The 23,726-nt window shown below is 41.5% G+C and overlaps 1 long non-coding RNA gene across 1 annotated transcript; it reads left to right on the plus strand.

Moving 5' to 3' along the window:
• The first annotated feature begins 7,020 nt into the window (after positions 1–7,020).
• Positions 7,021–16,921, plus strand: LOC145554847 (uncharacterized). The gene is made up of 2 exons (XR_014090868.1): positions 7,021–8,204; positions 14,336–16,921. It is a non-coding gene; the product is annotated as an uncharacterized LOC145554847 (long non-coding RNA).
• Positions 16,922–23,726: the final 6,805 nt, after the last annotated feature.

Consider the following 23,726-nt stretch of genomic DNA (forward strand, 5'->3'; position numbering starts at 1 on the left):
GGTGACATAAGGTATTGTATTTAGACTATACCTCTACTGAACTCGTTTTTTTTATGATGATGCTTTATTTCTGTTGTATGGCTTTTATCTCTCAGTAGTGTCCAGGCCTATAATGTCTAAATTTGTACAGTATTTGCTCTATTTTATTTTATTTTTTAACTCTGGTGAACATGTTTTTATGTGCTACAGTTTTTTTTTTTTAAAAAAAACAAAGATAAAAACATACAGATCACGTGACGGTATAAAATCCTCTAAGTAATTGAACTGAATTGAACTGTTTTCTCTCCGTGGATGTACTCTAAACTTTCGCCAGAGGGCAGTGTTGTCACATCAAAAACAACCCCATCCGGTTAGACTTAAATTATTACCAAGAAACATAGAGGTTAGGTGCCTGGATGTCCCCCCGCCCCCATTATTTCTAATTTTTAAAAATGTTGTAAGGGTTTTGTGCATCGACGGTAGAATCATACACAGGAACTATGTCACTTCATTGTTACAGCTACTGAAACCAATCACAAACTTAAAATATCAATTGGTATTTTAATCAATATTGAGTGACCAGAAGGGGAGAAATGAAATGGTGATGTTTTGCAAACACATTGGGCTTTCTTGTATCCTGTTTTTCTCCTCTCTGTAAAGCCAGCCTTGTACGAAACGCACTGGAACAATTTGTTGTGCTGCTGCAGTTTTCTCGGTGCTGTGAGAGATGCCTCGAGCAAAAAAAAGTTGAAATCACAGAACAGTTTTGTTTTCACTGACGTTGCCACGGCGCCTCCGACATCCAGCATCTTTAAAGACAACTTCTTGTGAGGAGAAAGAAAATAAAAAAGAAAAGCTGGCAGGGAGAGAAAGCATCTATGGTGCTCGGGGTTTTTTTTTTTTTTTTTAGAGGAAGCAACAACGTCTGATGTTTTTCTTTACGGCGGTTCGCCTGCAAAACTCAAACATGTTGAGATTTTTGACTAGAGTGGTAAATATTTATGGAAATGGGTTATGACTGCCTCCCGCCTTCTGCATACATCTCAATGAACTCCCTGCTATCATTTAACACTTCCTTCAGGTCACTGGTGGTCCAGGGGTTCTTTGTTAGGGAAGCATCTCATGTTGCCCAAACAAATTTATGTAGTTGGTCACAAACTCAGCCATGGCATCGATTTCCCCCCTGTGGCTGGAAAGAGCAATCTCATCCGTAGCCTCAAAACATCCCTGCAAGACTCCTTTAACTTCCCGCGACAGACGAGAAATACGGGATTGTGATCCGATTTTCTCAGAGAAGGTTTTGCACCGGGAATGTTTGAATCTTTGACGTTTGCGTAAAACAAATCCATCTTGTTTTCTCTGGTGGCGCAGCTGAGAAACTGTTGAAACCTTGGGAGTGTAATGGGAGAATTAAAGCTTCGTTTCAGCTTTTTCAATGTTAATCAGCCGGTTGTGGTTGTGAACCAACTTGTTGCTACGCGTAATAACAGATGACCAAAAGTTAAATTAAGTATCAGCAAAAAAAAAAATTATTACAGCGGAACAGCATCCAAAAATGGAGAGCATAATGTAATATTTTATATGTAGGATTTAAAAAAAAAAAAAAAAAAAGAATTTTAAGTGTCAGAGGTACGCCGACATGCTGCCACCTGGAGTGGTAAAACTAGATTCAGTGTAGCGTCACAGTGGTGGACATTCTGACGGTTAGGCCATGCTGTGTGCATTTTTAGGGGGAACATGCAGCACCAGATACCATCTACTAATGAATAAAGCTCCCAGTAGTGCTTTTAATACGTGACAAGATTTCCCTTGAGCTCCTAAAGAACTGATTAGTGCTTCTTAAGCACTAATCAGCGGAGTGGCAGCCTTGTGCAGCCTGCTCCTCCACTCCAGCTCATTTCAGTTCCTATTACAACTCTAATCATTTGTAACAGAATCAAACACAAATGGCAGCAAAGAAAAATCTAAGAATAAACTGATTTTTTTTTTTTCCTCAGTCCACCTCAGCTCTTTTAAAGAGGCTTTCAGTTAGTGGAGAATCCCTTTCTTTTGCTCCTGATGACTCTTATTAAGAGTGATACTATAGTATAGTGATACTCATAGTAACACTCTCAATAAAGTGATGCGATGACTAAGCACTCCATGCTAAACCCGGCGGCTGTTCATCCAAAACCGGCTTGACTTACCAGCGCCGGGGAGTTTGTACCGCGGAAACTCGCTTTGGATCAAATGACTCAGGAGCAGCTGAATGGCCGGGCCACAACTCTGACTTTACAAAAACACCAAACAACCTGAAATGTTTTAACCCCTAAATTTATTTGCAGTTATATGGAAAAAAAATAGTGGGCTGCACAGTGGCGCAGTTGGTAGAGCTGTTGCCTTGCAGCAAGAAGGTTCTGGGTTCGATTCCCGGTCTTTCTGCATGGAGTTTGCATGTTCTCCCTGTGCATGGTGGGTTTTCTCCAGGTACTCCGGTTTCCTCCCACAGTCCAAAAACATGACTGTCAGGTTAATTGGCCTCTACAAATTTCCCCTAGGCGTGAATGTGTGTGTGTATGGTTGTGTGTCCTGTGTGTCTCTGTGTTGCCTTGTGACAGACTGGCGACCTGTCCAGGGTGACCCCGCCTCTCGCCCGAGACGTTAGCTGGAAATAGGCACCAGCACCCCTCCCGACCCCACTAAGGGACAAGGGTGAAAGAAAATGGATGGATGGAAAAAAAAATTATTTTTGCTCTCAAATGTTCTCGGAATTAAGTTGAAAGAAGGAAAAAAAAAATCTCTTCCTGTCCTATTTCAAGCACACCTGATGCTCGACTGGATCAGGTCAGGAGATGACCCATCAAAAGTTCTACTGGATCATTTCAAGACCACAATCGTCACTGAAAGTGCGTTTTAGTGTTTCACTTGGCTGAACTCTTTGGAATATTAGTTGTGTTTAAGAATTTAACTGCTCTTGTGTGATTTTATTTGTGAACAATTTAACATTTTTGAGTTGAATCATTTTTGATGCAGCCTCGTGTTTACTCAGAAAACCCCCTGCATATGGACTAATGATGTACTTAAATAATAAGAATTTTACCCTCAGACAGTTGATTAGGCAATCATTGATAAGGAATTAATAATAGTGCTGATTTAATAGCAGAGCTTAGAGTATTGGTTCTTTAATTTTATTGCTGTTAATCGTTTGTAACAGACCTTACAGTGACCAATGACTGGATCACTAACAATTTGACTATACAGCTTCACCAGGAAACATTTCCACTTTGGACAAAGTGCTATGTTTTAATATCGACTCTTCTTAATTAAAGGATCTGTTCGGCATGAACCTCAAAGACAGGAAGGAGGCAGGAGACGCTGCCGCTTCTTGGATCGACGCTCCCCGCCATGTTTTCTGCTTGGGGGGGGGAAACTGATTACAAGGAACCGAAACGGCCCGGATGCACGTTTCACCATGTGTTGTCAGGAACAAAGAGGCCCTGTTAAAGCTTTCATTACCAGTCTGTACAAGTTTAGATTTTTTTTTTTTTCCTGTGCTCCCCTCGGTGGGGCAGGAGAGCTTCAGGAAGACTGCGATTGAAAATTAATTGGCAGCGTGTCAGCGGCGTATTTAGGTTTCCTGCTTTTAAACACGCGATTAATTAGAAGAGATGAAGAAACCTGCGGAGACTTGAGACGTGTTGCGGCGGTTGTTCTCCTCCCCGCAGACCGACTCCTGCTCTTAGGGAGTGTAGGCAAGTTTGCCAATTAACCGCAGACTTAAAAAGAGGCGAAGCTTCAATGTTTCAGCAGTTAAGAAAAAAAAAAAAAAAGAAAGAAAAAAGGCCCGGATTTAAACAGCCCGCCGAGCAACATAATAGACAAGAGACGGAACACGCTGTTTGCATGCCGCTCTGCTTGAAGCTAAGCTAGGAAGATGTGAGAAATTGCTCCCTTTTAAGAGTTTTGCTAACTCCAAGAAACTACCGCAAATAAGGTTCAGGGGGAAGAGGCTGTAAAAGCTGTTCGCAGCGAAGGGAAACATCTCCTCCTTCCCGTCTTCATTCCTAAATGAGGCTCGCCTTGAAGTGTAACCGACAAGCAAAGCGCGTCGTCGTCTTCAAACGTAGAGCCATGCTTCCCGTTTGCTAAAGTAACAAACTTCAATGTATTTTATGCGATATAGACCAACACAAAGCACAGAGTAGCTGTGAGGTGCAGGGAGAGTGAAGCACAACTTCTCCCGTTAAGAAACTGAAGTTTTTAGTTACGCTGGGAAAAAAGAACAAGTCCTAAGATGGCTGCACTTTTTACATGTTAAGATCTACATGTTTAGCTTTCTGATCCATTTGATTGTTATTGTTGCCGCTAAGGTCTTGTTGGTTCTAGTTAGTTTTAGGCATTTTTTCATTTTATATCCTTTATAATCCAACTCAATTCAGAAATGTATCCCAATATTAAATGTTGCCATACGTGTCTTCAGTGAGGATGGTGACTTTGGGCAGGAAGGATCTGCAGTAGCTGTCAGTCTGGAAAAGCCTCTGACTGAAGACGGTGTTGCTGTATGACTGCCATGAAATGCACAATATCTGGCCAACAGAGACCGTCTTCCACTGTAACTCGTTCTGGATGACTCCATCATTTGTTGCAGTCACTGCTAATCCACATCATGTGCTTTTGCCGCTCCTCTGTACATTTCTGTCTTGGCGTGTGGTCAGAAACCCGGGCAGAGAGAGAAACGTTGTAGATGCCCGTTATGATTGATGCAAGAGATGAACTTCCTCCTCCTCTCTTTTTAGTCTTGCTCTGCATCCATGGAGCCTCCGTTTCAACTCCTCTGGGATGTAAGGTCAAAGTTCAAGTATTATTTGAGCTTTTAAAAAGCTAATCAGCTGTTCTCATTTGGTAAAAACACCACCATGTTGCATCATACCATCTATCCATACGTTAAAAAAAAAAAAAAGGTAAGAGCGAAAATCCCTGAGCTGCTCTACATCCCTCTGATTAGCCTCACCTGGTTTCAGTGCTAGTCTTCATTCTTCCTCTCTATCTCCATTTCAATGTTCCTCTCTGGTTTCTTGTTGCACTCACAATGGCTCCATGTTCTGTTCTTCCATTATTAGAACATCTGGCCACATCTTCCACTCTCCTCTATGTGGTTGGATCCATCATAACTGCAAAACCTGACGGTCTTTCCCCTCCACTTTACTACGACTCACTTTTTACATTAGTCCATCACTATACATTCAGTTTGGGCTTTTGTCAACACCATCAGTCTTCAGACTCCACGTCCACTTGACATATTTCTGGGTTTAAACCAATAATAAAAATATGGATTTTGTCATTTGGATGATTCTGGTTTCTTATTGACCAGCGACATCGAGAGTCTAAATCCTAACTTGAAACGAGTGAGCGTCGGGCAATCAGACAAGTCGAGCGTTTCGCTGAAACTAGAGAAGGAGATGTTGATCTTCTGTCAAAAATATAGATTGAACTTTATGTTAACCTAATGGAACTGCTCACAGTAAAATTTTAAACATTTCCAGTGGGAGTTTTTGAAGTTATTTTGAAAATCTATCATTAAGTGGTAGGATTTTTTTCAAAGTTGACATGGACATCAAGAGTTGGAATATCTTAATTATTTAGTGTTACCATGCAGAGAGGATATCTGTCAGCTTTTAAAGCTTATTTGTGATTTCATAATTCATTTTTAAATGTGTTTTTATGAGTATGAAAAAAAAAAAGAAGTCATTTTCCCCCCCCTTTATTTCAATTCTGAAGTGGAGTGAAAATGAGTTAGATGAAATCCGAAAGGGTTAAGAAAATTGTATACTTGAAGTTATTTAGTTTTATTTTAAGAACCTTTTATTAAATGTTTTTTTTTACGACTTCAACCTCAAATATCCCTTTAAAAAAAGCCTGTTTTCCCGATGAAACGGCCTCTTGGAGTCGTCGGGAACGCTCAGGAATTGCAGCGTCAACAGGAGACTGAAGTTACAGCAAGGTCAGGTTTATGTTTTCCCGTCGTGGAGCGCTGAAATGCAAAGTAAAGCTGTCAGAAATGCCCGTTAAAACCCATTTTCTCTTAATGTCCCTGTCCCCCCCAGCAACGACTAAAATAGGGACACCACCCAGGAGCTGGTGCGGAGTTCCTCTAACAACATTCGCTTTTTGTAGGGGAGACACATCAGTCATGAGGGGAAAGTTAAGGGAGAGGGAGGGAGGGAGGGAGGGAAGCGACTGAAGTTGGCGAGAACATCTCCAATGCCCCACATTTTCACTCTGAAAGTAACTACAAAAAAAAAAAAAAATGTTTTAAAGGGGAAAGTTTGATGTTCCAACATAAAAAGGAGTAATGCTTAGATACCTTGGGAACTTGTTTGCTTCACATTTTCCTGTGAAGCCCAGAAAGGGCCTTTTTAAGAAGCCTGTATAATTGATTCCACCCAGAGGTAACCCAAGGCGATCACCTACCGCGCCGAAAAGAGCGCCGTCTTTTTTTCTCTCTTTGTCAACTTCTTTATTCCCTGCTGTCGTTTATTATTTTTATTTTATTCCATCCTTCATCCGCGACTGTGAATAACTGAACCGAGGCATAGCTGAATAAACATTTGTCTGGATGGGCTGACTGATGGATCAATTTGGGTCGTCGGTTTTCCCGACGCTGGAGTTCGCTCGGATTATTCCGCCGGTGGATGCGGGCCAAAACGAAGTCCTTGAAATTGAGCGTCCCGTTTTTTTTGGAAAAGGGCCAGCGCCGTGAAAGCTAAACAGATGGCTCAATTCTACTGTCATATGCATATTGATGGCGTGGCCACAATGCATTACAATTGAGAAATCCTGTTAATGTTTTGATCTGAAAAGCAATTAGGGGTGAGGAGGGGTTGATTATCTCGTGGCACAGCAATGAGGTGCTGCTTTACCAGTGAGATGGGAGATTGATTCTTGAGCAGAAGATTGGATTTGGCCTCCGTGACTGATGGTGTCTGGGACATGATGGAAGTGAATAAGGTTAGAGGGGAAAAGTGGGGAAAATGAAGATGGTCGTTTGTGTGTCGTTTGTGTGGGCCTGGAGGTCGGGCATTTCTGAGTATACACACGGTCAGACTAAAGGCTTGCTTCAAAGAGTTTAGTTAGCTGCTTTATTGGTTATATAAATTCTAAAAATAAAACTCAATGACCTCATATTGTATTAAAAAATGAGGCAGTAAACAGAAGTCCTTGACTCATTCTTTGGTTCAGTTTTTTAATCTGTTAAGGGGCAGTATTATGCATTTACCAGCCACATTCTGTCATCTCAGCACAATCAATTAACTATGTTAACTTCAGCTGTTATAAAAATGCTGTATGACTTAAAAGAAATTTTGCTTCACAGTTTAACGCCTTGAAATTGGGCCCCTGTCTCTTTAAGAAACTCCTGTTCTTTCTGAAGCCCCGCCTCCAGGAAGTCATCACAACATCGCTCCTCTATTATCCCTTTAACAACAGTTTTACCAGAGTCGTACTGAGGAGTAGTTCATATAACGAGCTCAGCAGATGCGCCGTTCCACCCAGTGTTTGCTAATTTCTTCTGGCTAGTCTGAAGGAGTTGAGATTGGCTGTTGCTTTACCCAGAGGAGGAACTTCACCCTCGAAGGCGGAGCTAGGTCCATCCAGGCACTATGCACAGCTGAATGGTTGCCACCGGAGATAAAAAAATTTCTCAAACATGCATGAAAGAATCAAGATAACAACTCCAGATATGACGAGGAAATAACGTCGTGACACGATGTAAAGCTAAAAACGTACTGCCTCTTCAAGAGTATTTTCAAAAAGAATCTGAGCAGTTCCTCTTTTCTACATAAGCCAGATGTGTCGGGATCCTGGTCTGTGGGGCTCTAGCAGAGTGGAGCCCTGATTCTGGTCTTTATGAAAGCTACTTTGCTTCCAAGCTTACGTGACTCCAGCTCACTTCTTGTGCTCTCTGTATCTGCACCTCCCAGACCGAAGTCATTGCTGGTTTCATCTCTAAACTCCAGATCTGTTGGCCAGAAACCTCTGAGACAGTCATCCAGTGACGTTCACTCAGTCCTCGGTTGCCCCCATTACCTCCAGTTGCCACCTGCCTGCCTCTCCACCGATCTCTGTTCAGTGTCATCTGGGTCTCACACTCTGCTGACTCCACGGCTACCTGGAGCATAAATCTTTGCCTAACGCCTCCACCTATCACCCCTGGATCGCCATCCCTCCTCCACGGCCGGCTTCAACCCGTAAGTCCTCCTCTGTCTCTCACTGAAAGATTTATCTTCCTTCCTTCCTCGCCGCACTAACTTCTCTTCTCCTCTGCAGACGTTACAGAAACCCAGACCTTTTAGCACATTTGTCATTGTTAATAAATTTCTCACGTTGTTAATTCGGAGTCCTGTATGCGATTCTGCATGTGGGTCAGGAAACCACCCGGAAACTTAAATAAAGAAACATTTTAAGTCAATTCAGCACGGTTTTTCTGTATCGGATCAGTTTTGGCTGATCCTAAACCTCAGATATCTGTATTGGTATCAAAAAATGTATCGGTGCGTCGCTAATCAAAACCTCACAACTGCAACCGATTTATATAATCAGTTAGTTACCAGGTTTTGAACGACTATATCTATGATTCTGTTTAACCTTATTTTATATCAGACATAGTATTAAAATATATTTTCCTTCTTTTCATTCGCTTTCTATTTGTCTTATATGTTTACATCTAAAAGCCTGCACAATTGGACGCTTAACCCCAAACATAACGTTTAACACCATTAAGTACAACAAACCCATATATGCTGGTTAAAGTGAAACATAATCTGAAGGGGTTTTTTTTCTTTAGAAAAAAAAGTAAATGCATACTGAAAATAAATACTAAACATCTACGAACATGTAAACAAAAAAGAAAAATGTCACTCTTTGTTTTGTACTAGTTCGCCTTTGCAGTCTCCATTTCCAGCAGACGTAAGGGAAGTAAGACAGACTGTTTCCTTTTTAAAGCATGTATTAGTTTAAGTGCTTCTAGCAGAAAACACTATTTATCCTTATGAAGAGAAATAGAGGGTAGCGGTGTTAAAAAACCTGATCCTATCTTCTACGCTTGCTCTGTTATTACCTCAGGTGTGAAATCTCTTCCTGCTCACGCTGGAAAACCAAGCGGGCGTGTTCAGCTGTGAAATTGTATCTTTTCTGCTCCCCCTTGCTCTCCTCCCTGTCGCTCCTTTCCTCTGCGCTGCAGCGCAAATAAGAAAAAAAGAGAGAATTTTCTTTGGTTCCAAAAACAAAGTGCTACTTTCTTCAAAGTGAAGGCGTTCTGGGCCTGCACCCACATGATCAGGTGCCTTCCCCCCCCCCTCAACTGGAGCTGACACTGAAGGGCTCAGACACCCTGACACAGAGGCAGCTCGGCGGCTGCGGGAGTCGAGACAGCTGACTTCTCACTTGGCTGGTTGAACGCGGTGCCGTCACCTGAGCTCTGAGAGGGAATGAATCCCACGCAGCGCTGAAAAGCTCCGCAAGAGTCCATTTAAAGCAGGACGTCATGGCAAACCAGGCGGCCATCTTGAATGCTTCAAGTTGTGTTCGGTAGTTAGCTTACCAACTACTTACCAACATTGAGATGCTGATGGATGCTTTTTTTTTGTTGTCTTATTGGTTTATCAACAATCACTTTTAATAGGTAGAAGAAATGAAGTTCATTTTATGAAACTGCATCACTATTCGGACTCTCTGCAAAAGACGCTAAACTTTATTTCCAGATAATCAGATTCGACCTCAGGTAGGAGTTTATCTACAAAGACTGAGAGCTGAAACTGAATCATAAAGTTGTTCAGGAAAGACTGTCAAATCCGGGTCATTGCAGCTTTTAATTTTTGGAAATCTCCCACTTCCTCCCCTGACAGGTTCATTGTGCAGATGAATAATACAGGGTTCAGTTTTTAACAAGTATGTGCAGAGCTTTTATATCCACTGTATACATACTATGTGATTCTTTTTCCTATGTGAGCATGTCCTACCACTGAAGATTATATTAACATTTGAAAGAAAACCGATATCTACATCAAAATATGAAACAGTAGAAATACAAATTCAAAAGCCAATGGAGTAAATAATAAATGGAGCGGTGAAACTTTGCTTTATTACCAAGCCGAGCCACATAAAGGGATATAGAAAGCAGCTCTGTTAAAGCCCATTACATGACTGAGGCCATTGTAGAAATTCAGTTGTTTTATAAAAGCACAGCCTTGCCAATAACAATACATTTGGAGCCCATTCAACGGGCAATATGAGCTCCATACCTTTTTATGACGGTATACATTTTCCCTTTGTGCAGCCTTAAGTTAAGTGAGGCTGACAGCAGGAACGCCTGCAGAATAATTCAACAGCACTGCTGGGAGAGCCAGAGAAGAGACAAAGACCCGCAGCAATCCGCTGTTCTCCTCCCGCCACCGCCATTACTGACACTATTGATTATGGCCCTGGGAGCGATGATGGCATTCGGCTCTCCTCCTCCAGCGGAAGCCACAATCATGCCGCCGTGTTGCCCAAATGATAGACTGTCTGGGAAATGAAAGAGGAGGTGAGAGCCGGGGGAGAGAGAGATAAGGGTGATTGAGAGAGATAGGAGAGGCAGACGGCGGGGGACAGGAGCTCTGGAGGGGAGGGTGAGGGTTTTTTTTTTTCCCGCCGAAGCGGAGGAATGTAATGCCGCTGTCGCCGGTGTTAAAACACCGGGCCCTTGTGTCGGAATGATGTCGGAGGCAGCGGGGCCTTGGTGGAAACATGAAAATAGCATAATTGCCTTTTTTGCCTGTTGGAATCGCTAACAAGGGAGCCTGACATTTTCACGGTGTCTCTCGTGCAGACACCAAAGCTGGTTTCTACGCTTAGCAACAATGGCTTTTAAGTGAGGGGAGAGGAGCAACCTGTACACACAAAGATGTCGAAATGTCTGGTAGGGCATAATGTGGGATATCTGCATAAAACAGCGGCTTTAAGTGTTCCTCCGCGAGGACGCACATGCTCACACGCCAGGTGGCTCCTTGATTTAATTAGCACAGCCGAAGCTCCAATTAGCTACAAGAGGAAATCAGATGGTGCTTTTCATCCCAGCATCGAGCTGATGGGGCCCAGTAGGACTGTGAGCCTGCCGTTCCCCCCTCTGGGAGAAGTGTGAATCAGCTAGAAGTGGAGGAGCGCAGAAGTTAGACTGAAATGTCGTCCTAATCCCAGAACTTTTTCACGATTTCTCATGTTACTTCGATGTATTGTGGTGGGATTTTATATGTGGTTTGTTAAGAGAACCTTGGAGAATACGCTGCATGAAGAGAGGGGATCACAGCCAACAGGTCAGGGGGAAAGTTTAAGTGTGAAAACAAACCTTTAAACATCTCACAGACCTATTAATGTCATACTTCACAAATGTGGCCTTTACAGCAGAGTGGCAAAAAGGAAAGCTGTTATTGAAATTGTTTACCAGCAGTCACGTTGGAGACCGAAAACATAGAGCTCATTCAAATGTTGAGCCCACATGCAAAATGTGATGGATGTGAGAACATTGCGTATCACCCTAAGCGCACTATTTGGTGATAAATGGTGGCGCTGTGTGTCTTCCACAACCGCTCAGGATAGGAAGATGGATGGAGCTGAAACTTGGAAGAAAACCTGCTGCAAAACACTTGAAACTGGGGCAAAAGGGGAAATACTCTAAACAGTTATTTTTAATAAACTAACATAATTGGAAAATATATATATATTTTTAAAAAAAAGTCATTTTAATCTCACAAACAACCCTCATATTCACAAGTTCTTATATCTTGAACTGACTGATAAGCTAAATAAGATAGTTGTTGTCCAGCCTGTTTTGACGAAACAATAACGGCTTTATTTGCTCTTTTCTGCAATAACACTAGCATTCTAAATATGTTTCTATATACATTCTTTATGTCTTGGTTGATTTTCCTTCTGATTGCTTTTACTATTTTTTTCCCCCTTCACATAACTAACATATCAGAAAAATGATATGAATGCTGTGTAGAACACGGGTCTGCAAAAACAGCTCTTACAATCCAAAGAGCTATTTTATTTCCTTCTCAGTAAAGCTAAATAAAACCCATCTAAAGTAGCAAATATTACATGACCTTTTGAAATAAAAAGACACATAAAAAGGCAATAAGAAATTGTATTTAAAAAAACAAAAAAAAACATTTTATGTTTTTTATGTTTAAGAATATAGACTTAAACAAACATTGCTGGTTCTTTTAGCATCGTTCTGTTAAATTAAAAACAATAAATAAATTTATTAATTCATCCAGGAATAAAAACAGAGGAACTGCTTTATTAGTTGACAGTCATTTTTAGCCAAAGTTTTTAATAGCCACTGCAGAAGGTCCAGAGAGTCACCAGACCCCCTGGACTGGAACATAAAATCCTATTTAGTGAACGTAACATTAAAAATAATGTAAAGAAATAAGTTTGCCTTTAAAGGAGGAGCCTGGGCTCCGTATTCTGAGTTATAACGATTCTTTTTGGCTCTGGTTTTAAACTCCACAGACAGGGAAGACCGAGTCGGACCGGAGACGGGAGTCCGCACTCATCTCCGGAGAGCTTTGAGTGACGGCTCAGTGTGCGGTCGAGGAAACTTGGGAGTCACGCTGGCATGAACACGCCGAGGGAGGGAAACTCAATATGACTTCCACTTAAATTGGAAATTTCAAGGTTTCTGCACCAGATTTAGCTGCAAACGCACCCAAACTGTGCACGTGCATGCCCCCGTACGTGTGTGCACGTGTTTGAGAGTGCGAGAGTGACTGTCTGTCACTAATTGAATTCAGGGACCTTGTCGCAGCGAGGCGCCGTTCATGGTTTGGTGTCGCTGGTCTGTTTATCGTTAGAAATCAGGCAAGCGTGTAATTGCTGTTTTGACACAGATGTCATGACTCTGACTTCCTGTGATTTTATTTTTTTTTCTTCCTTCATTCACACTCGGTTTGTTTATATGTTCATGGATCGAAGCCCGCAGTGGTTTTGGGCTAATAATGCCACGCACTGAAGCACATTTGGGCTGGACAGATGTAGCAACTAGCTGCTGCTGTTCTCTGCAAAGGCCGAGAGCAGGAGCTTGAATAAACAGCATCACTGCAGGGATGCGGTGGGTTCCTGCAGACTAGATGGGAGTTGAAACGCCCGTTATTCCCTCAGTGTTAATTACACAAGGAGTCAAAAGCACAGCACGTTGCAAACGTATTGAGCTTTTTCTCGTTTTGTCATGCTACAGTTACAAACTTCAGTTTATGGTAGATAGAGCAACGTGTAGCTGTGAAGTGGAGGGAAAGCGGTAATTAGTTTTCTAAATCTGAAAAGTGTGGTGCGCATTTGAATGTGTCCCCTTTTCTCTGAAATCCAAAGTTTTGCACCAGGCGGTAACTGATTAGTAAAGGAGCTGCAGAGATCCGCAGTTCAGCGCGAAAACAATTAGTCACGCGCTTCGCAAAGCTAGTGATTATGGATTATGGGTTTGTTTCCATGGAAACGGCAAAACATGTGAAACAAGGTGCTCTTGTCAAATGAGGCCAAAGTTGAACTTTCTGGGCTGCGTACATGAATATGGCAGCATCATGCTCCAGACACAGTTGATCAGAAGAGTTAGAACCTGAACATCGATAATGATAATTCAACTGAGTGTTGGACCAGCCGTGCAGAATTTATACACAAAGGAAACGTCTTGATTTGACGGAGCTCAAGTTCTACTGAACTGCAGTTGTGATTCATTTCAAAAACACTTTGCTGATCCCAAAACGAAATGAAATGTTGTTACTGACCTGATCCGAGGCTCTTCAAAGAGTGGTTGTACATGCTGAGTGTGCACGGGAAGGATCTCCTGTAGCAGCCTGTATCGCAGCGAGTTTGAAAAAAAAGAGACTCTGACTGAAGATTTAATGCGCTTTAAATTCAGCAAGATTTTGAAAACCTCTGAATGTGATTTTAAATTCACAGTCAGAATTTAAAATCAAAGCCCTTTTGTGAAGAGTCCTTAAACATGCAACAAAACAAAAGGACACGTTAGAAAAAAGTCTGAGTCCCTCCGCTTTAGATGCATGAAGCTACATAATGTTATCTTAGGGAGTCACACTAAGATAACAGTTTTTATTAGTAAAAACTGAAACCAGGTAGGATCTCCCTCCAAATTTGAAGTTGGAAGTTTAAAGTTTGCAATGGGACAAAATGGTGAAACATGAACACTCCTGCACTGCACCACAAGGCTCCACACACGAAAAGACAGATGAACACAAGTGGACGCTGCACTGATGCCTTTATTATGCTCTGTGCATATTTGGACTTATTTCTGCTGCCTGCTCCTCCTCTCCTCCCTCCACAGCTGCAGGACCGGAGATGCTCATCAAAGAGGCAGATGAAAGGCGGACCCCTCCGATCCAAACACCAGCATATGGCCGCAGAGCTTCCTGGCTGCAGCGGCGGTGAGGGCGCAGCAGATGGAGGGCGGCCCGCGAAGGCAGCACCAACAGGGACGTGGGCGGCTCAGGCCTCGGCTGTTTTATATGTGCATTTTTATACACACCTGGCTGCCACGCCGACTTCACTCAGACTGCTGGGGGTTTCCAGATGCTCCTCTTCAGAGGTCCAACTTCAGCGTGAGTACCGGGAAAAAAAAAAATTGATAAAGAATTTAATTCAACATGAAATGAGGTAATAATGGCAACACAAAGAGTTTGATAACTTTCTATCGGTTTGATATGTCATCAAGATTCTAACGTTTAGGTGTTTTTGTGTTTTTTTTCCCCTTTGAATAATTTTGTTAGAACCTCGAAAAGGATATAGAAAAATAAAACAAATTTGTGTAAATAAACCAAGTTCAAAATATTAAAATTTGAGATCAAATCTAAACCTTTTTTTTTTTTTTTTTTTGAGGTAGAGAAACTACAGCGTAAAAACCAAAATACCAAGTCGCCACACCAGTCCAAAACTGACACCGACTTGGTGTCGATATTTCTGATATTTTGCATCAATCTGCCCGCCTCTAAGTAAAGTTATTATCGGGTCAAGATTACATGGCAGAATTTTTCAAAAACTGATTGATAGCCTGGATTTAAGTGGCTATCAAATGGTGTTGACTGCATTTATCACATCATCGTCCTCCTTTGGTCACAAAGCTACAACTTCTTGTTAAGCTTTCTGAAAACCTGGAGGAACTTCTAACTTCTAATCTTTCTGGCAACATGAGACTCAGCGAAGTCGTAAAAGGGGCTTTCGATTCCCTGGCTAATACTCGTTAATTTGAGCAATGGTCAGTCGCTGCTATTAAATGTCCATCTGACAGGAAAGGATGGGAGGAAATGGAAGATGTGATGAGATTAGATGGAGTGACAAATGGGCCATTATAAGAAATACTGCCTCCATGTAAAGCAGCCGATTGACAGAGATGGATTTCACTCAGATCTCCGGTGTCCGACGCATCAGTAGCGGCCGACTTTGTCCTTTGCTGATAAGTCCTATCAGCGCCACGCAGTTACTAGGGAACACTTCAAGGATGTAATTCATCGTCTTTACTGCTAGTAGTTTCAAAAACATCCAATTTAAGCTGCTAAGTCACCCAAAGATGTATTTTTTAAATGTTTTTCAGCTTTGGATAAAAAAAAAACAACAACTTTTAGTTGATATGATTTTAGTTTGTCATGTGTGTCATTGGTTTGGACCTGACAAACCAAAGCAAATCAACACATAGTTGTAAAATGGAGGGAAAACATATATGTAAAAAAAAAAAATTTTTTTTTTTTACAAAAACAAGCCCTGCATCTGGAAGATCCTGGGTTCTCTCTGTGGATGTGTGAGTTCTCTCGAGGTATTCTGCTTCCTCCAACAATCTAAAAACATGACTGTTGAAGCTTAAAGCTGTTCTTGCGTAGGAGTGTGTGTGCACTGTTGTGTGTCTGTGATGGACTGGTGTCACGGAGTGCAAGCGAAAGCTACATTTTTGGGACACAAAATGGTCATTAAAAGTTTTAGTGTCTAGATGTGCAAACTATGAAAGACAAAACCCAAAAGACGTCGAGCAATAATTACAAATTGTAGTTAAAATAATTGACTCAAAGCACACCGCACTTTTCAGGTTTTTATCTGTAAAACATCGTGAAAATCTTAGAATTAAAAAAAAAAAAGCCACAGAAGTTTCTGGTTGAACATGGGACAGAGTTGAGGAGACATGAAGATGTTGGCAAGAACATTAGAGTTATTCTGAACACAGGCAGTGTTTTGAGTCTGACTTTGCTTTCGGGTATTTGGGCGCCGGACGACGAGAACGGCGGCCCGCTGCAGTGGAAACCTTTCTCCCGAAAAAGATAAGGCTGGATTCTGAAGGAACACGTCTGTGGCGACTCCCATTTCCATAGCGATCCATCTCTTGACGGGCAGCCGGCAGCTCTGCTCTGACCAGAAGGAGTGGAGGAGCTTCTCTATCAAAACACAACAGTCGCTTTTTCTAAACACGGCCAATTAGGATGACGAATGGCTCGCGCCTCGCCGAGCGTCCCGCGAGAGACGCGAACACACAGTCTGAATAACAAGGCAAACAAAGAACAAAAGGAGGACATCTTTTTTATCCAGGGAATGTGTTTTCCTTTTTTTTTTTTCGTTTATTCCCTCCCCTCTGTCGATTGTTCTTCATCACACCTGACACCGTCCTGTTTAAGGAGATTTGTTTTGCAGGTTTTGATGCATCGTAATGGATGGCCCTTTGCGTTGAAGCAGTGCATTATGGGGAGACAGAGTGGAACCAGAGAGTGGGCCTGATTGCTTCTTGTAGCTGGAGCCGCCCCTCTCCGTCTCCCCACCAGGGAGTGTTGTCATGAGGCACTCGGCGTGCCGCAGTCTGGCCTCCAGCTACGACCTACATGATTACAAACAACAGTGCATCTGGGCTCTGAATTAAAAAAAACCAGAGCTCTGATTTACAGTCAATGCATTTTTCCTGACATTAGTTCCACGTCGCTCCTACGGTTGGGCGAAAATCTCTGAGTGCAGGAAGCTAAAGCTTCGCTCTCGCCGTCTGCAAATCTGCTAAGAAAACTCATTACTGGGAACCGCTGAGAATCACTGGCAAGAATCATCTCTAATGAGTGCTCAGCACCCAGAGGACAGCATGGCAGAGTGACGGGGAAATCTTTAGTTAGTGTGTCTATATTTATAAATGAATATTCCAGAGGTTAGCTGTTGCCTCGGGGTTGTGCAGGTAATGCTGCGATCTTCCCACACGCTTCGCACTCTTCATCGATTCGGTTAGGATCAGTGTCATATCCGTCCAGCGGTTATTTATACCTCATGAAGGCATGTGAACTTTGTCCTTAATGTGTCAAATCCAAGGCAACCAACCATATAGGGTAAAAAAAAAAAAAAAAGAAAATCACCCAGACAGCAGCATCCTCTCACTGAAACATGGTGGTGGTAGTATCATGCTGTGGGGATGAGTGTCCTCAGCAGAGGTAAGAAAGCTGGTGAGACTTGATGCGTTCCTGAACGTAGCATGGAGCTGCGATCCAACCAATGCTCTAAATTAATGCATTTGACACGTTTGAATGGTCTAGTCAAAGTTTGGTCCAAATCCAACTGGGACAAAAACTCCCCAAGATAGTCTAGACGACAGAATGTCTCACATGAAGCCGTTTGCTCACTAAAGTTCTTATTCAAAGACGGCTACATTTATAAAACATACAGAAGGGGGTCAATGCTTTTAATGGTAGTTAATTTAGGGGTTTCTGACTAAAGGGGGTTGAATGCTACAGAGGCGTTAAACTGCCAGAGCTTAGAAATTAATTCACGAGCGGCATCTTGTTTAAACTAGGAAACTTTCTAGTGATGCAAAAATAGCTAAATTGAGAAAACTCTCATTTCTACAAAACTAAAAAAAATAAATAAATTAAAAGCTTAATGAGATTTCTATCTCATTAAAAACAAAATACATTCTTCTTTAAATAAGAAAGGTGATAACAGTAAAAATGGCAACAACTACTGGGATTTTTAAATGTCCAGAAGAAACTAGCAGCGTCTTAGTGAGACAATTTATGTGTTTTTAACAAGTCATAACCAGCCAGAGGACCTAAATTTTATATCTAGTTAAAACGGGAAACTTTTTTTGTTTGTTTTAACGACTCGTCTCATTTTAACCAGAAACTTTGTCATCAAGTCGTCTCGCTATAACGAGGAAGTTTCTCGTTTCAACGAGACCATGCTCCTGAATTTACCTCCAAGCTCTGGCTGAAGAAACGAGTCTGTAGAATGCTAACACACGTCACTTTATTATTATTATTATTTGATTGTTTCTTTATTAGAGTGTGTCACTTTCCTTCTACTTTATAATTATAAGGTAGCCCAATAAGGTACACTTAGATCTGAAGCTCATTGTGACCAAACGGAACATTTCAAAGAGTAACAGCGCCTGGTTTCACACGCTCTTCCTCTCGTCTCGCTCACATCCACTTCCACGTTCCCAGCACAATGGCGTCTTCATCTGAGCTGCCGTAGCTTTGCGCAAATATATATGAGCCGTGGCTCTAAGAGGGGAGTTATGTTCAGCGATGACAAGAATTGATTTCCAATTTCCTCCACAATGACTGCATCATTTCCAGCAGCTCAGGGCAATTTGGCCGCATTACTGAGCCTGCTGGGGGCTGTAGATCAGGGTGACAGCTGTCTTCACCTGAAAGCCCCGCTCTCTCGCGTCACAGAGATCCGCTGTGGGTGCTTCAATTTCGACGTGTCTCTGGGCGGGTGTAGTGTTGGCACCTCTTTGATGAACAGAGACAAATGCACTTTTCTATTTATTTAGCGCCTGGTTTGAGAGGACACGGCTGAGCATGATGACGACATATCGGAATGGTAAAGCGGAACTCGTATTTCTATACGTTCATTAGACAACGTGGACGATTTCAAACAACCTTTTCTTGTAAGTACAGATGAAGGAAACATAAAATTGGGGCTGCACAGTGGCACAGTTGGTAGAGCTGTTGCCTTGCAGCAAGAAGGCTCTGGGTTTGATTCCCGGCCCGGTCTTTTTGCATGGAGTTTGCATGTTCTCTCTGTGCATGTGTGGGTTTTCTCCGGGTACTCCGGTTTCCTCCCACAATCCAAAAACATGACTGTGAGGTTGATTGGCCTCTCCAAATTGTCCCTAGGTGTGAGTGTGTGTGTGTGTGTGTGCATGGTTGTTTTTCCTGTCTGTCTCTGTGTTGCCCTGCGACAGACTGGTGACCTGTCCAGGGTGAACCTCGTCTATATGTATGTATGTATATATATATAAACATGTATCCAATATATATTATTCAGTATTAATCATTATTTAGTTGTGTTTGTATAGTTATATAAATATGTATTGATCTTACTAAATAAATTATTAAATTATGACCGGCTGTGTGCTTTGTAATATGCTCATCATACATCAATATCAGAATATTCCATTCCTATTCTATTGTTATAGCCACTAAGCATATTTAAATATGCTGAACTATGTATTAAAAGCATATTTAAAAAATACAATTGTTTATAAATGTAGCTTTGATAGATATTTGAATATGGTTTCCAGTAACAAAAAAGCGTGTTATGATCTATTAAATGCGTTGATATGTCATTTTGCCTGCTAAACACATAACGCTGAGTGGAGTGGTCCAAGATGGCCGCCCTAAATCTCGTCAGTGACAATAGGCGAGAGCGGTCCATGAGGCGTCTATCCTTATATTATGTCTATGATAACAAGGCTGCTTCTCTTGGCTCGAAGAGGATCAATTAGCTTCAAAAAATAATCTGATTGGACAGTGGAAAGTTGTGTTTAAAATGTGCCAAGAGTAGTTAGCCTATCACCAAACCTGTACAGGCCTAAAATACCATCTCCATGCTAAACATGTTGCAGCATGATTAGCCCCCCGATGCTAATCTCAGCGTCCACAGTCCACATTTCTGAATACGGTCCATGAATAATCGACAGTTCCTGAAAGCTGAAAGGGTATAATAGCACTTCGATCTGACGGTTGAATAATCTTAATATCAGGCTAAAAACAAAACAAAGTATTTGTTTTTGAGGTTATATGCCCATTTGTTCAATAATTTAGCAACAAAACAGGGTGTTTGAATTAAAAATGTTGCTCAATTTGCTGATATGCAGTTTTCAAGTAATCAAGTACAGACCCTGTAATTAACTGAACATTTTAACCACCGATTAAGAATAAATATATGGAGTTGAAACCTTCTTGTAAACAACTGAATGTATTTTTGCCTGTAGATCACAAAACCTGTCAGACTTCACTCGAATCTCATTGAATTCATTCAAATGATTAAAAAAAAAAACCTTAAATTTGTTCCCATTTTGTGAGCTTACAACTTCGATACGTTTTATTTTGATTTAATAGAAACATTTCAAAGCGGCACATAATTATGAGGTGGAAAATTTGAACTGTCAGATGCTGCTTAAAAAACAAAACAAACTCAACTATTGGCACTGTTGCAGCGTTGGGGCAGAGCCATCTTTACTGAATTAAAATATCTAATTACAGAATGTCAGATTTGCCCGATCAGTAAGTCTGGGTTTTGTCCTCAAAGATGTGTGAAGTTATTTCACATAGCTTCTCATTTCTTCACTTTTTTTTTTGTACATGTTACTGATTCTATTTTTCTTCACAAACTCTAAATCCAAGTACCCAAAGTGGTGTTTTGATTCAGCCTCTTCCTGATAACTGCAGGTCACAGTAACCTGCACTGGTGGGAGACTTTTACACTTCTCTGGCTTAGACTGGTTTGCAGTTGCCTTAGTTTTCTGCAGCATCATCATCATCATCATCATCATCATCATCATAAAAAAATGCAGGTAGGAACAGAATAAAACTCCTCTGCACTGTGGGCTTTCCTCTGTCAAACTGTCCAGCCAAGAGAATTTGGTGGAACGAAAAGCGTTGGATGCATCATTTTGTCTCAGTAGCTCATTAACCATAAACGGCAAATAAATTCAGGTTTTTTGCAAAAAAGATTTTGTCACTAAATCCGTCACTGCCATCATTTGCCATCATCATTCACATTACGTGAACCAGCTTATTCACACTCATTTAATTCCTTATTTAATGGAAACGCCACAATAGTGGGATTGTTTTTTTGTTTTTTTTTTACATTAGCTGAATAAAGAATAAAATTCCATTTCAAAGTTCCTCCTCAACACTCGATTAAGCCCCCAGTGATCCGTGTAACGTAGCAAAGGGCTGGGAATTTTCATGGCTGTTGACTAATGAGTTGGTTAATGTGCAGGATGTGGCGTTGGGATAAATTAGAAGTGCGTCTTAGACCACGAGCAGCCGTCCTCTGCTCCGGTTTCAAGCTTAAAGACAGATAAAGACGAGAGGCGAGAAGAAAGAGGAAGAGAAGGGAGGGAGAAAGAAATCAATGTTTGACTTCATCTCTCACATCCCAGGAAATGATGTGCTGTTAAACCCATTCGGCTCAAGGCTGCGGATGAGCGCCCCTCTGACCCAAAATGACTCATCGATGAAACCGCCTCTTAGCGGATCTCCATCAGCTGTTCAACGCTTTCAGGCCGTCGTTGAGCTGCGTCTGGTTTCTTGTCGATTGGAAGTCGGCAGATCTGAATTATAGTCGGAGACGTCGTGTGTGTGTGTGTGTGTGTGTGTGTGTGTGTGTGTGGGGGGGGTTTGAAGGGTCTCGTGGTTTTTAAAGTCATATTGACCTCACCTTCAACACCTTCAGCGTGATAAAGCTGTGCTTTACAATGTGTCAGAATCGAATTGAGACAAGCGGCTGATTTTAACAGACATTCCTCCCTGTCACTTATGATCAGTGTATAGATAAAACATGGATATAAAAACCACTCTACTTCTTTTTTTTTTTTGTCTTCTGGATCAGTTTATTGAGCTCCTGGCCACATGGTGGTGATGTTTGCCTTTTAATAGCTTCTGTTCACCCGTATTTTAATTGCCAGCCTAACACGATGTGATCATGACTATTAACTTGTCAGAAGAGCAAAGAGCCCAGGGCTCCCACTCAGGACTTCAGAGACACTTACTGTCCTTAGTGCAAATAGCTCTCATTATTAAACACTAATTGCTGAAAGTCCAGCCATGAAGCCAGTTCTCACATCCTGGGTTTCGGTGCCGCTTTGAGGTAATTGAATTAAATTGGAAATATGGGGCGTCATCCTCCAGACAGATCTGTTTCTCGCCACCTTTTTTCTTCCCCCCTTCTTGAATGTTATTTTAACAATAAATAAACAATTAACATCTCAAGCATGAAAAGTAAAAACTTGACGGTCTCCGCATTGTAGAGGTGCAAAGTTCAATTTAGTGGCAAGCTTTCATTGCTATTCATTTTGAGGATTGTGATTTCCGCTGAATAACAAAATGCTTTTTTTAATAAACTTGCCACAACACAAGAATACAATAAAAAAAAATCTATAAATATGGCAATATGACCATGTTATTGCCTCAGTTGTAGAATTAAAGGAAAGGTACAAAAGGACAGGGTTTTGGAAAGTTGGGTGGAAGGAAAAACTGCAGTACACAAAACATGTGAAATTGAGGATGATTAGGAACATGTGTTTAGTTTCTCCTCAACAAGAAAAAATACAAATAACTAAAAAATAAATTAAAATAATTTGTTTTTTCCTTTTCTTAGGCTCTGGGGGCTTCATATGTAACTAAATATGCAGATTACGTTTAAATTTCACCTTTTTTTTCTCTAAACCCTGGAAATCTTTAGAAACATCAGCCAGAATTACGCGTCTAACAGGACGGCACTAAATCTCGAAATCTTTTTGTTTATTTTTAATTTATTTTCATGTTTCGTTTTCTCACAACAGATTTTGAGCTTTTCACTGGCTGGTTCTGAAATGGCCAACAAAATAAACCCGTCTATTTGTATATTTCTATGATAACGTGTTGCGGAGGCTTGTGAAGAGCTTTTGCGTTTACAGTTGCTCCTTCGTTTCCCCCACCCCAACTCCTCTCAAAATGATTGCTGAATGATTTATTGACGCTCCTAAATGTTTCCATGCAGCGTGGCAGGCAGAGAAGCACGGGGGTAAGATGTTTGCTACCAAGGCTTACCCGTCGTCTCTCTGCTCATTAACGCAGCCTTCCTCTCTCCTCAGGGCCCTTTAATCTCAGCCTCTCTCTGTCTCTGCCGTGCTGCGAAAGAGAGAAGGCGTTGCAGAGGGAGACGTTATATGGAAGGGCGAAGATGTTGACACAGCCAGCTATTGAATAAAGTCATGTTGATTTGGCAGGAGCCATGTCTCACTTTGTGAGGCTTTACATTATTTATCTGTGGCGCTCTCCTCCACCTTAAGAGGCTCCCTGTAGTTTCCATGTTCGCTGCATCGTTAAAAGAGTGCAGACAGGCCGTTTGCTCCCAGCTTTGTTCCGAGAAGGAGCTTCCTGGTTTTTTTTACTCTGGAGCTTCAGAGAACACATTTTGCTTTCGGAAATTTGTAAATGTCGGCTATGTTGGAGATTAAAGCTTCAAAACGGATATTTAAAATTTAACACCAGGAGATAATGAGCTTATTTTTACTAAGGTATTCATACCACACCCCCAAAAAAACTCTTGATACATCAAACTTGAAATGCAGTTGACTGTGTGACGTGTCAGAGATCAATTTGTAAGTTCATCCAGTGTTAAACTTTCCTGTGTAAACTGACAGTTGCCCAACATTTATCTGATGTTCTTAATTTTGTGGGTTAGGTGATCGCGTAGTACTTACCCCT

The sequence above is a fragment of the Poecilia reticulata genome, chromosome 14, assembly GCF_904066995.2.
Source record: "Poecilia reticulata chromosome 14, P_reticulata-male-v2, whole genome shotgun sequence".
Classification (NCBI taxonomy): Eukaryota; Metazoa; Chordata; class Actinopteri; order Cyprinodontiformes; family Poeciliidae; genus Poecilia; species Poecilia reticulata.